This window comes from Ornithorhynchus anatinus, chromosome 19, assembly GCF_004115215.2.
Source record: "Ornithorhynchus anatinus isolate Pmale09 chromosome 19, mOrnAna1.pri.v4, whole genome shotgun sequence".
In the NCBI taxonomy this organism is placed as follows: Eukaryota; Metazoa; Chordata; class Mammalia; order Monotremata; family Ornithorhynchidae; genus Ornithorhynchus; species Ornithorhynchus anatinus.
In genome coordinates this window covers 16,876,998-16,887,722 of record NC_041746.1, presented here as the reverse complement: position 1 = coordinate 16,887,722, position 10,725 = coordinate 16,876,998, and the positions used below count along the sequence as shown (strand labels likewise).

Below are 10,725 nucleotides of genomic sequence, written 5' to 3'. Positions count from 1 at the left end.
AGAAGCAGCGTGTTCTCGCGGAAAGACCCCGGGCCTGGGAGTCGGTGGACTCGGGTTCTAATCCTGGATCCGTCACTTGGCCGATGTGTGACCTTGAGCGAGACGTTTAACTTTTCTGTGCCTCAGTTGCCTCGGCTGTAAAATGGGGACTCAATACCTATCTTCCCTCCTACGTGTGACCTCTGCCCACAGAGAGTTCACGATGAGACCTCCCTGAGACTGCTGCTCGGCTCTAGTCTATAGACCTAATCTATAGTGCTCTGGTGGATGAATACAATTGAAAGAATGAATGAATTGTCTGAGAGCAAGTTCTCCTCCTCCCAACACGTAAGTTGAACCCAGAAGTGATCATAGCAGAATCCATGGAGAGAGTGGGGTCAGAGTTGGGGGGTCAAAAGGGGTAAACTAGTCCTCTAAACTGTCAGACTATAAGAACCTGGATTTAGTTCTGGCCTTAGGGAGTTAAGGTACACTTGGACTTACAGCAGTGTGGACTGGAAGAAAGGTTCCAAGTCTGGGAGTTAGAGATCCCGAGTTCTAATTCTAGCTCCACCACCTGCCTGCTGTGTGACCTTGGACAAGCCACTTCATTTCAATCAAGCAATCAGTTGATGGTATTTATCAAGCACTTAATTCCTTGGGAGGATACAATACAAGAGGAGTAGCAGACGCGTTCCCTGCCCACAGCATGCTGGCAGTCTAGAGCGGGGGGGGGACAGACCTTAATGTAAATAAGTGATTTATAATATATAATTTAAAGATCTACATAAGTGCTGTGGGGTTGGGGGTGGGGCAAATATCAAATGTCCAAACATCACAGATTCAAGTGCAGAGATGACACAGAAGGGAGAACCAGTGGGGAAACGGGGACTTAAAGCCTTTTGGGGAAAATGTGAACTTAATATTTTGAAGATGGAGAGACCGCTGGTCTGGCATATGTGGAGAGGGAGGGAGTTTCAGGCTAGGGGGAGGACCTGGGAAAGGGGTCGGCCTCGAGATAGATGAAATCGGCTCACAGTGAAGTATGGACTGGAGTGTGAAGAGACAGAAGGTCAGGAGTTCAGTGAGGAGGCAGATGCGGTAGTCAAGGCAGGTTAGGATAAGTGCTTGAATCAGCATGGTAGCATTTTGGATGGAGAGAAAAAGGCAGAGTTTAGCAGTGTGGTGAAGGTAGAATGAAAAGGATTTGGTGACAGCTTGACAGATCAAAGATAACCCCAAGGTTACGGGCTTGTGAGATAGTTTAGTGGTGTTGTTTACAGTGATGGGAAAGACACCGGGTGGACAGGGATTGGGTGGGAAGACAAGGATTTCGGTTTTGGACGTGGTCAGTTGGAGGAGTCCACAGGACATTCAGGTAGAGATATCCTGAAAGCAGGCGGAAATGTGAAACTGCAGGGAAGGAGAGAGGTCAAGGCTGGAGGATGTAGATTTGGGAATCATCTGCATAGAGATGGTAATTGAAGCCATGGGAGCAAATGAATTCTCTGAGGGAGTGGGTGTTGATGGAGAACAGAAGGGGACCTAAAAATGAGCCTTGAGGGACCTCTATTGTAACAGGGTGGGAGGCAGAGGAAAAACCAGCAAAAGAGACTGAGAAGGAGAGGTCAGAGAGAAGAGAAAAGAACCGAGAGAGGATAGTGTTACTGAATAGAAGATTGGATACAGTTTAAAGGAGAAGGGGGAGGTCTACAGTGTCAAAGACAGCTAAGCAGTCTAGGAGGATTAGGATAGAGTAGAAACTGTCAGAGTTGGAGAGAAGAAGATTATTGGTTACTTTAGAAAGGGCTGTTTCTGTGGAGTAAAAAAGGAGGAAGCCAGATTGGAGGGGATCCAGGAGAGAATTGGAAGAGAGGAAGCGGAGACGGTGAGTGAAACAATTCTCTCAAGAAGTTCGGAGAGAAATGGGAGAAGGGAGATGGGGTGATAACTGGAGGGAGCCATGAGGTCAAGGGAGGGTTGTTTTTTTTAGGGTAGGGGAGATATAAGCATGTTTGAAAGCAGTGGGAAAGAAGCTGATGGATAGTGAACAGTTGAAGATGGCAGTCAAGGGAAGAAGGAAAGGGGTGAGTTTTAAAACAGGTCTGAAGGATGGGGTCAGAAACACAGGTGGAGGGGGGAGGTTTAGAGAGGAGGCGAGAGATTACATCTTGAGTTACTGCAGGGAATGTAGGGGGAGTTAAAGAGGGTGGAGGATGAAGGGGGATAGGAGAGGATCGGGGAGATTTTAGGGAGATCACTTTGCGTTAAGATACCCTCATCCATAAAATGGGGTTTCAGAGCAGTCCTCCCTCTCCCCCTTATACTGAGTCCTGTGTAGGACAATGACAGTTTGGTACAGAGCTTGGCACATAGGAATCAGGGAACAAATACCACAGTTATGACAAGGGTGATGGGTAGAGTGATGTGGCAGGCAATAGACCCCAAGCAAAACTTCGGGATTGGGGCTGGGTCCATTGAGGTTCAGAAACACCAGCATCTCACCTAGAGCCCCCAGATCTCCGCCTCGCTTTGCTCCAGGGCTCAAGTCCTCGGTTCTCGGATGTTTGAAAAAAGCACGTTTCAGTGCAGGGCTTGTGCCACAGTAAATATCTAATAATCGTTTCAGACTCTATTACCTGCCTCACAAAGTGGCATCTGGAAACGGTGTTTATTTAATTTTGGAGCCTGTTTGTGTATTTCAATAGAGCACGGCGAGCACCGGCTCTCCATTCTGGGCACGGGTCCGTGTTTATGGACAGGAGGAGGGAGCTGGCCCAGCGGCTATTAGCGAGAAACGGGCCCATTTATTGTCACCCTCCCATCCCTGACCTTCCTGTCACCCCTGGATAACGGCAGAGGGGAGGTTTGTCGCCGAGCACGGGGGTGGATGGAAGACTTCCCTTCCCACCCGCTCCTTCGGCGGAACTCTGGGGTCTCCTGAGGGCAAAAAGTGGTCTCAGCTTCCTTGACCGTGCCATCCGGAAGCCCCAGAGGAGAGGGGTTTGAGGGCAAAAGCTCCCTGGTCAACATTTAGGCAGCTAGGGGGTAGTGGAAAGGTTTTTACTGATGTCGGTTAACCTGGAGTTGGGCAGTGTATGAAGTCTGCCCCTCCAAGGACCCAAGAGCGGTGTGGCGCAGTGGATAGAGCATGGGCCTGGGAGTCAGAAAGTCCTAGGTTCTAATCCCGGCTCCTTCGCTCATCTACCGTGTGACTTTGGGGAAGTCACTTCACTTCTCTGGATCTCACTTACCTCATCTGTAAAATGGGGATTAAGACTGTGAGCTCCATGTGGACAGGGACTGTGTCCAACCTGATCAGCTTGTGTCTTCCCCAGCACTTAGTACAGTGCCTGTTGTGCGCCCGTCAAAGGGCAGGGACTGTCTCTATCTGTTGCCGATTTGTCCATTCCAAGTGCTTAGTACGGTGCTCTGCACATAGTGAGCGCTCAATGAATACTATTGAATGAATGAATGAATAGTAAGCACTTAACCAAAAAAAAAAAGCAGCACTGTTGAGTTTAAATATCTGAGAGATTTAAAAAGGATTTCATCGTCGGTTCTTTTTATGGTCGATTGGATTATTGTTTTTGTTTTATGTGTCCATCCCACTTAGACTGTGAGCCCTCCGTCAGCACAGGGCTCAGTCTTAATTTGATTTTTGTGTAATTGCGGCGGTGCTTTGCGGGGGTTTTTTTTTTGAGCATCGAAGGCGCTTAATGCGAGTAATGATGATACATATTTACATTCGCATTTACACGAAAGGATAGCGTTTCTTCCTCAGTGTCAACTTTGGTAGCAAAAGACGGCAAAGTCAATCAATCGGTAGATGATATGTTAATGAGTGCTTACTGTATGCCGAGCATTCTTTCATTCAGTCGTATTTATTGAGCACGTACCGTATGCAGAGCACTGTACTAAGAGTTTACTAAGAACTCGGGAGAGCACAATACAACAGATTTCGCAGATCTGTTCCCGGCACATAACAGATTTACAGTCTAGAGGGGGAGGCAGACATTAATACACATGAAATGATTTATCAGTATGTGCATAAATAATAAGGGTGTGGTGAATACCAAATGTCCAAAGGATAAGGAAAACCTTTTGGGTTTTCCTAATTTACTGCCATCGGCAACATCCTGGGTATATATTTGTCTTTGAATTTGTGTGTAAATGTGAAAAGGTTTGTGGCATTTTATGCATGAGTGAATGGTAGTGAAATAGACTTCCAGATACCGTATGAGCATACCTTTATTGTACATCAGCTTCACTGATAGTTTTTATGTCAGTCACGAGCCTAAAAAATTCTTCCAAGTGTGGCGGAATCGATTCTCTGGATTCTGGCTATCTCCTCCTCCTCTTCCTCCTCCTCCTCCCACCCCCCAAAACTGGATTCAGAGAACAGAGACATCTGCATGTGAAGACAGAGGAAATGAAGTCAGAATTTTCTCAGGGCAGAGGCTTGTGGAAACCTAACTGGGAGGGAAGAGATGTGAAACCTTCTATCTGCTTTTGATCAGATCCTTTGTCTGATTCACTGACTTTCTGGGCATCTTAGCCCCTCTGTTAAAAAGCCATATATCCTAGTGGAAAGAGGCAGGGGCCTGGGAGTCAGAAGTCCTTGCTTGTAATCCTGACTCTGCCTCTTGCTTCCTGTGTGACCTTGGGCTCATCACTTAACTTCTCAATGCCTCGGTTTCCTCATCTGTAAATTTCACTACCCGTTCTCCCTCCTACTTAGACCGTGAGCCTCACTGAGGCAGGGACTGTGTCCCACGTGATTATCTTGTATCCATCCCAGTGGTTTGGTAAAGAACAAGCGCTTAACAAACGCCATTATTATCATTAAATGAGGTGAGGTCTTAGTTATTGGAAGGTGTTTGTGAGACTCTACAGGACCGCTGGATAAATATTTCTGGGTCCATTTTTCAGTGCATGATCGTAATGAAAGTGGTCTGTTATAATAATAATAATGTTGGTTTTCGTTAAGCGCTTACTATGTGCCGAGCACTGTTCTAAGCGCTGGGGTAGATACAGGGTCATCGGGTTGTCCCACGTGAGGCTCACAGTTGATCCCCATTTTACAGATGAGGTAACTGAGGACCAGAGAAGTGAAGTGACTTGCCCACGGTCACCCAGCTGACAAGTGGCAGAGCCGGGAGTCGAACCCATGACTTCTGACTCCCAAGCCCGTGCTCTTTCCACTGAGACACGCTGCTTCTCTAAATAATGTAGGTATTTATGTGCTTACTATCTGCAGAGCACTGTTCTAAGTGCTGGGGTAGATACAAGGTAACGAGGTTGTCCCACGTGAGGCTCACAGTCTTCATCCCCATTTTACAGATGAGGTAACTGAGGCCCAGAGAAGTTAAGTGACTTGCCCACGGTCACACAGTTGACAAGTGGCAGAGCCGGGATTCGAACCCATGACCTCTGACTCCCAAGCCCGGGCTCTTTCCACTGACCCACGCTCTTATCAATTTCCAGAAGAAGAAGCAAATCCCATGTATATGCTATAAGCTTCCTGTGGGTAGGGAGCGTGTCTACCGGCTACCACTACACGCTCCCAAGCGCTTAGTACAGTGCTCTGCACTGAGTTATAAATACCGCTGATTGATTGATCCGTGTCGGCAGTTTGAAATGAAAAAGTTTGCTAGCTTCTTTGGCCTGCATTTAATTTTCTCCCCCCAAAACATGAAGCTACAGATTAAAATGAAACAATTTAATTAAAATCAATTAAAAAAATTAAGGATGGGGATTTCAGTTTCCTTCCCTGAAGCCGGAAGGGAAATTCAAGTGGTACAGGCCCTTGCTTCCAAGATTTTCTATAGTCCCCAGGGAGAAGGATTAAGGATTTTTACAACCGGCTGTTAATAGCCCTTGGAGAATGGGTTTTTATCAACAACTGATTTTGATCTTTCTGGCCCTTAGGTCAAAATAGGCTGCTGTTTCTCTGTGTAAATACTTGTTACCTCATTGATCTTGGCCATTTTTGCATCTGGCCTAGGGGCTTTAATAAATCAGAAAATACCGTATTAATTATTTGGGAGATATTGATTAGAAGGAACTGAACAAGGGAAACAGTGGCCTAGGGGAAAGAGCAGGGACCTGGGAGTCAGAGGACTTGAGGTCTAATCCTGGATTTGCCACTTGCCTGCTGTGTGTCTTTGGACAAGTCCCTTCACTGCTGTTTGCCTCAGTTTCCTCATCTGTAAAATTCACTACCCGTTCTCCCATTTAGGCAGTGAGGCCCATATGGGCCAGGAACCGTGTCCAGCTTGATGTCTACCTACCCAATGCCTAGTACAGTGCTACTTGGCCCATATTAAGTGTTTAACTTAAGAACCATCGTTATTTTTAACTCTTGGGGACTCGAGATGTTTTCTCATGTGAGCGGGTAATCACCTGGTACCATTTTCTCTCTCCCTCTTTCTCTCTCTCCCTCACCTTCTCTCTCTATTCCTCTTTCTCTCTCTGTCTCACCCTCTGCCCCACCTCCCCGTCTCTCCTCTCTTTCCACCATCTGCTTGGAAGATGGGAAAGGTTAAGTGGAGACACGCTCAGCCTGTCTGTTACGATAGAGACCTGGTAACTTTCTCCCCCAATCAATCAGTCACGGATGGTTTGGCCGCGATCAGAATGAGGCTGCAGTCAACAGCGTGAGGTGTAAACAGCCTGACAGTTCTCTGGCCCGGGAAGCTTTGCTGTTTTCATCTTTGGATTTTTAAAATTAAAAAAAAAAATCCTAGAATGACTTGAAGCATTTCTGGCCCAACTGCAGGGGTTCTGATGATTCTGGGTAAGTAGTGGCTGGCTGAGGGATGGACCCTCAGGCTGTGTTTGGGAGAGCTAGCAAGAAATAGAAAGGCCTGATGGAAAGAGTTCAGGAATGGGAGTCAGGAGATATGTGTTCTGGTCCTACCTGCCTGCTGTGTAACCTTAGGAAAATCACTTAATGTCTCTGTGCCTGTTTCCTCATTGTTAAAAATGAGAAATACCTGTTCTCCTTTGCCCATAGTAATAATTACTATTATTATGATACTTGTTAAGCGCTTACTATGTTTCAGGCACCGTTCTTAGCGCTGGGGTAGATACAAGTTAATCAGTCGGTGACCCACACAGGGCTCACGCTCTGAATCTTCATTTTATAGAGGAAGTAACTGAGGCCCAGAGAAGTGAAGTGACTTGTCCAAAGTCACGCATCAGGCAAATGGCAGAGCGGGGATTAGATCCCAGGTCCTTCTGACTCTCAGGACCATGCTTGATCCACTCAGCCACTCTGCTTCCCTTGGACTGTGAGCCCCGTGTGGAACAGGGACCGGATCTGTCATGATTATCTTGTATCTACCTCAGCGCTTAGTACCGTGTTTGACACGCAATAAGACGATTATTCTTCAAGTCCCTCATTGTACAATGATGGTAAAGTGCTTCCTGAATTCCCGTCCCCTCGGTAAGGTTGGGCAGAGTCCTCTAGCCTGGAAGCTCCTTGTGGGCGGGGAATGTGTCTGCTTATTGTTGTACTCTCCCAAGTGCGTAGCACAGTGCTCTGCACATGGTAAGTGCTCAGTACATATGATTGATTGACTGACTGCTAGCACAGAGTAAAAGAAAGGCAGTAGAGACCAGGCCAAGCCCCAGACTTGTAAAATATTTGAAACGAAGTAGTGGAAAGAGCCCAGGCCTCGGAGTCAGAGGACCTGGTTTCTAATCCTGGCTCTGCCACTTGTCTGCTATGTGACCTTGGACAAGTCCCTTTACTTCCCTCTGGACCTCAGTTTCCTCATCTCTAAAACAGGAATTTAATCCTCCTCCGTACGATTTGGACTGGGAGTCTCATGAGGGACTGTGTCCAACCCGGTTGTCTTGTAACTACACCAATTCATAATATAGTACCTGGTACCTATCAAAAACTTAGCAAGAAAAAAAAAAATCAGAAATGTGTCTTATATTTCCCCCTCTAGGCTGTAAGCTCAATGTGGACAGGGAATGCGTCTTTTTATTGTTATACTCTCCCAAGTGCGTAGTACAGTGCTCTGCACACAGTAATCGCTCAGTAAATATGATTGACTGACTAGTCTCCCAGTCGCGTAGTACAGTGCTATGCATACGGTAGGCACTCAGTAAATATGACCGATTGATTGGCGTGGCAGGTGGGCAGAGCTGCCTGGCCCAGAGCAGAGGATGAGACACAGTGTTGTCATGAACTGTGGCTGTTTGAGGTGGCTAATTTTGTTGAGCTTACTAATATTTCCGTGGATGGCTTTCCTTCCCCACCCCACCTTTTTCCTTTAGACTGTGAGCTCCCTTCAGTGCCAGGCACCACATAAACCACGTTTATGTCCCTGTTTGCTTCCCGGGGTCTTAGTACTATGCTCATTGTTTTTTATCCATCTTTGATGTCTTACCTTTCCCCTCTGGAAAATGGGAGAGCAGTTCAGAGTTGGGGAAGGAGCCATGGCTCTCCCTAGAGCTCACAGAATCGGGCAGTGTGGCCTAATGGATAGAATTCACGACCTGGAGCCAGGTATCATGGCTTCTAATTGCAATTCCACCATTGGCCTGCCATGTGACCTTGGGCAAATCACTTACCTTCCCTATTCCTCAGATTCCTCACCTGTAAAATGAGGGTCAAATTCCTATCTTCCCCTCCCTCTTAGTCTGGGAGTCCTGTGTGAAGCAGGGACTGTGTCCGATATGATTATCTTGTATGTACTCCAGTTCTTAGCACAGACCTTGGCACACAGTAAAACCTTACCTAATACCACAGTGATTATTATTAGAATTGTCAGTCTGGAAGATATCATTCTCCAGGGTTCTTTGTCTAATTCGAGTTCTCACTGCCAAATTCTCTTTAAAGAAAGGTTGCTCTAGCAGGATCTGGATGAGCGGTGGAAGATACGTGAAAATACAGTTGATGTGTTCAAAGCCACCAGGGTTGGTTTAAGAAGCAAAGTCCTAAACAAACCAATTTATGGTCTCCAACCCTTCCCGAGCCAGAGCGCATCTCCTGTTACGCCGCTACTCTTTCTCCCACTTTGCTCCAAACACAAACAAGGCCTACAGCACAATAGCATTCAGCCAGCGAGAACGTCAAGGATACTATAAAATCCGCGGCGAAGGGTGATGAATAGAGACGTACGTGAAGTCATAAAAACAGGATCAGGGCAACGCAGGTTAAAAGAGGATCTGGTTTTTCTCTCCACCTACAGCTCGGGGTCAGCCGCATCATCAGAGTTTCTTTATCTTCTCCGTAACAGACAGCAGAACGGGAGGGTTTCCTTTCTCCACCGCTTCATCTGCTGGCCGCTAAATTTATTGTATAAGTGGGCTCAGGGCTGAAATGAAGCCTCCGGAGCACTGTCGAGCTCGGCTACTAGCTTAGGAAGAGGCCTGTGAGTTGGCTGATGGCCTAGGGAGGTAAGCTTTAATTAGATTTGGAAGGGTGCTGGGCCTTCTCACGAGTTCTCGGGAAATCGGCTGACGCTTTTATCTCTTGACAACGGAAGTGAGGTCGTCGCTACCTCCTCGGTCACTGCCTCCTCTGGGGATCTTATAAAAAATGAGAAAGTTTGCCTTGCCCTCAAGTCTCTTCAAGGTGGCAGAGCGAGGGAGGGAGGGAGGGCGGGCCCGCTGGACGATTCGGGAACCCCACCTGCACTCTGGTTGAGGGCCTCTCGGGGTCTCGTCTTACGCTGCCGAGTCGTCTCCAACACGTAGCGACGCCATGGACGCGTCTCTTCAAGAATGCCCTACTTCCATCTGCCGTCATGCTGATAATATGTCCATAGAGTTTTCTTGGTAAAAATATGGAAGTGATTTACCATTGCCTCCCCCCACGCAGTAAACTTGCGTCTCCGCCTTCAACTCTCTCCCGTTCCGCTGCTGCCCAGCACGGGTGGGTTTTGACACGGAGCAGATTGCCTTCCATTCGCTAGCCACTGGCCAAGCTAGGAACGGAAAGTGTAGGCCTCTGCTTGATTATCCCTCCCGTAGCTGAGACTGGGAGAGTACTGGAAACTCTCCAGGTGCGACCCCGAGAGGTGGCCCCTCCGCGTAGATTATCTTAGTTTGGTCTGTTTAATTTACAGAGAAGCAGCATGGACTAGTGGTAAGATCAGGGGCCTGGGAGTCAGGAGACCTGGGTTCTAATCCCAGCTTTGTCACTTGCCTGCTTTGTGGCCTTGGGTAAGTCACTGAACTTCTCTGTGCCTCAGTTTCCTCATCTACACAATGGGAACAAAACAGTTCTCCTCCCCTCAAAGTCTGGGAGCCCTAATTGGGTCAGAGACTGTGTCCCAATCTGATTATCTCAATTCTTAGCAGGGTCCTTGACTCAGAGTAAGTAATTAATGCCATCATTATAATAAAAGAAGTCAATTTGTGCAGTGTGGCCTAGTAGGTAAAGCCCAGGCCCGGACGTCAGAAGGACCCGGGTTCTAGGTTTGTCTCTGCCACCTGTGTAATCTCTGACCTTGGGCAACCCACTTCACTTCTCTGTGTCTCAGGTACCTCACCTGTAAAATAGAGATTAAGACTTTGAGTCCCATACGGGACATGGACTGTGTCCAACCTGACTTGCTCGTATCCAACAAATACCACAATTATCATTATTATTATTATTTATAAAACTTTTCCTAGAGACTGTAGGTATTTAAACCATGCAGTCACATCTGGGACAGAAGTGAAAAAAGGAGGAAATTGGTGTGTTGGGATGGAGCTGAATAATAATAAGAATAAGAAGAATAT

The 10,725-nt window shown here is 47.1% G+C and overlaps 1 non-coding gene across 1 annotated transcript; it reads right to left on the bottom strand.

The window, feature by feature from the left end:
* Positions 1-9,884: 9,884 nt before the first annotated feature.
* On the bottom strand, positions 9,885-10,022 carry LOC114805781. The gene has a single exon (XR_003753804.1). It is a non-coding gene; the product is annotated as a small nucleolar RNA SNORA7 (small nucleolar RNA).
* Between the last annotated feature and the right edge of the window lie 703 nt (positions 10,023-10,725).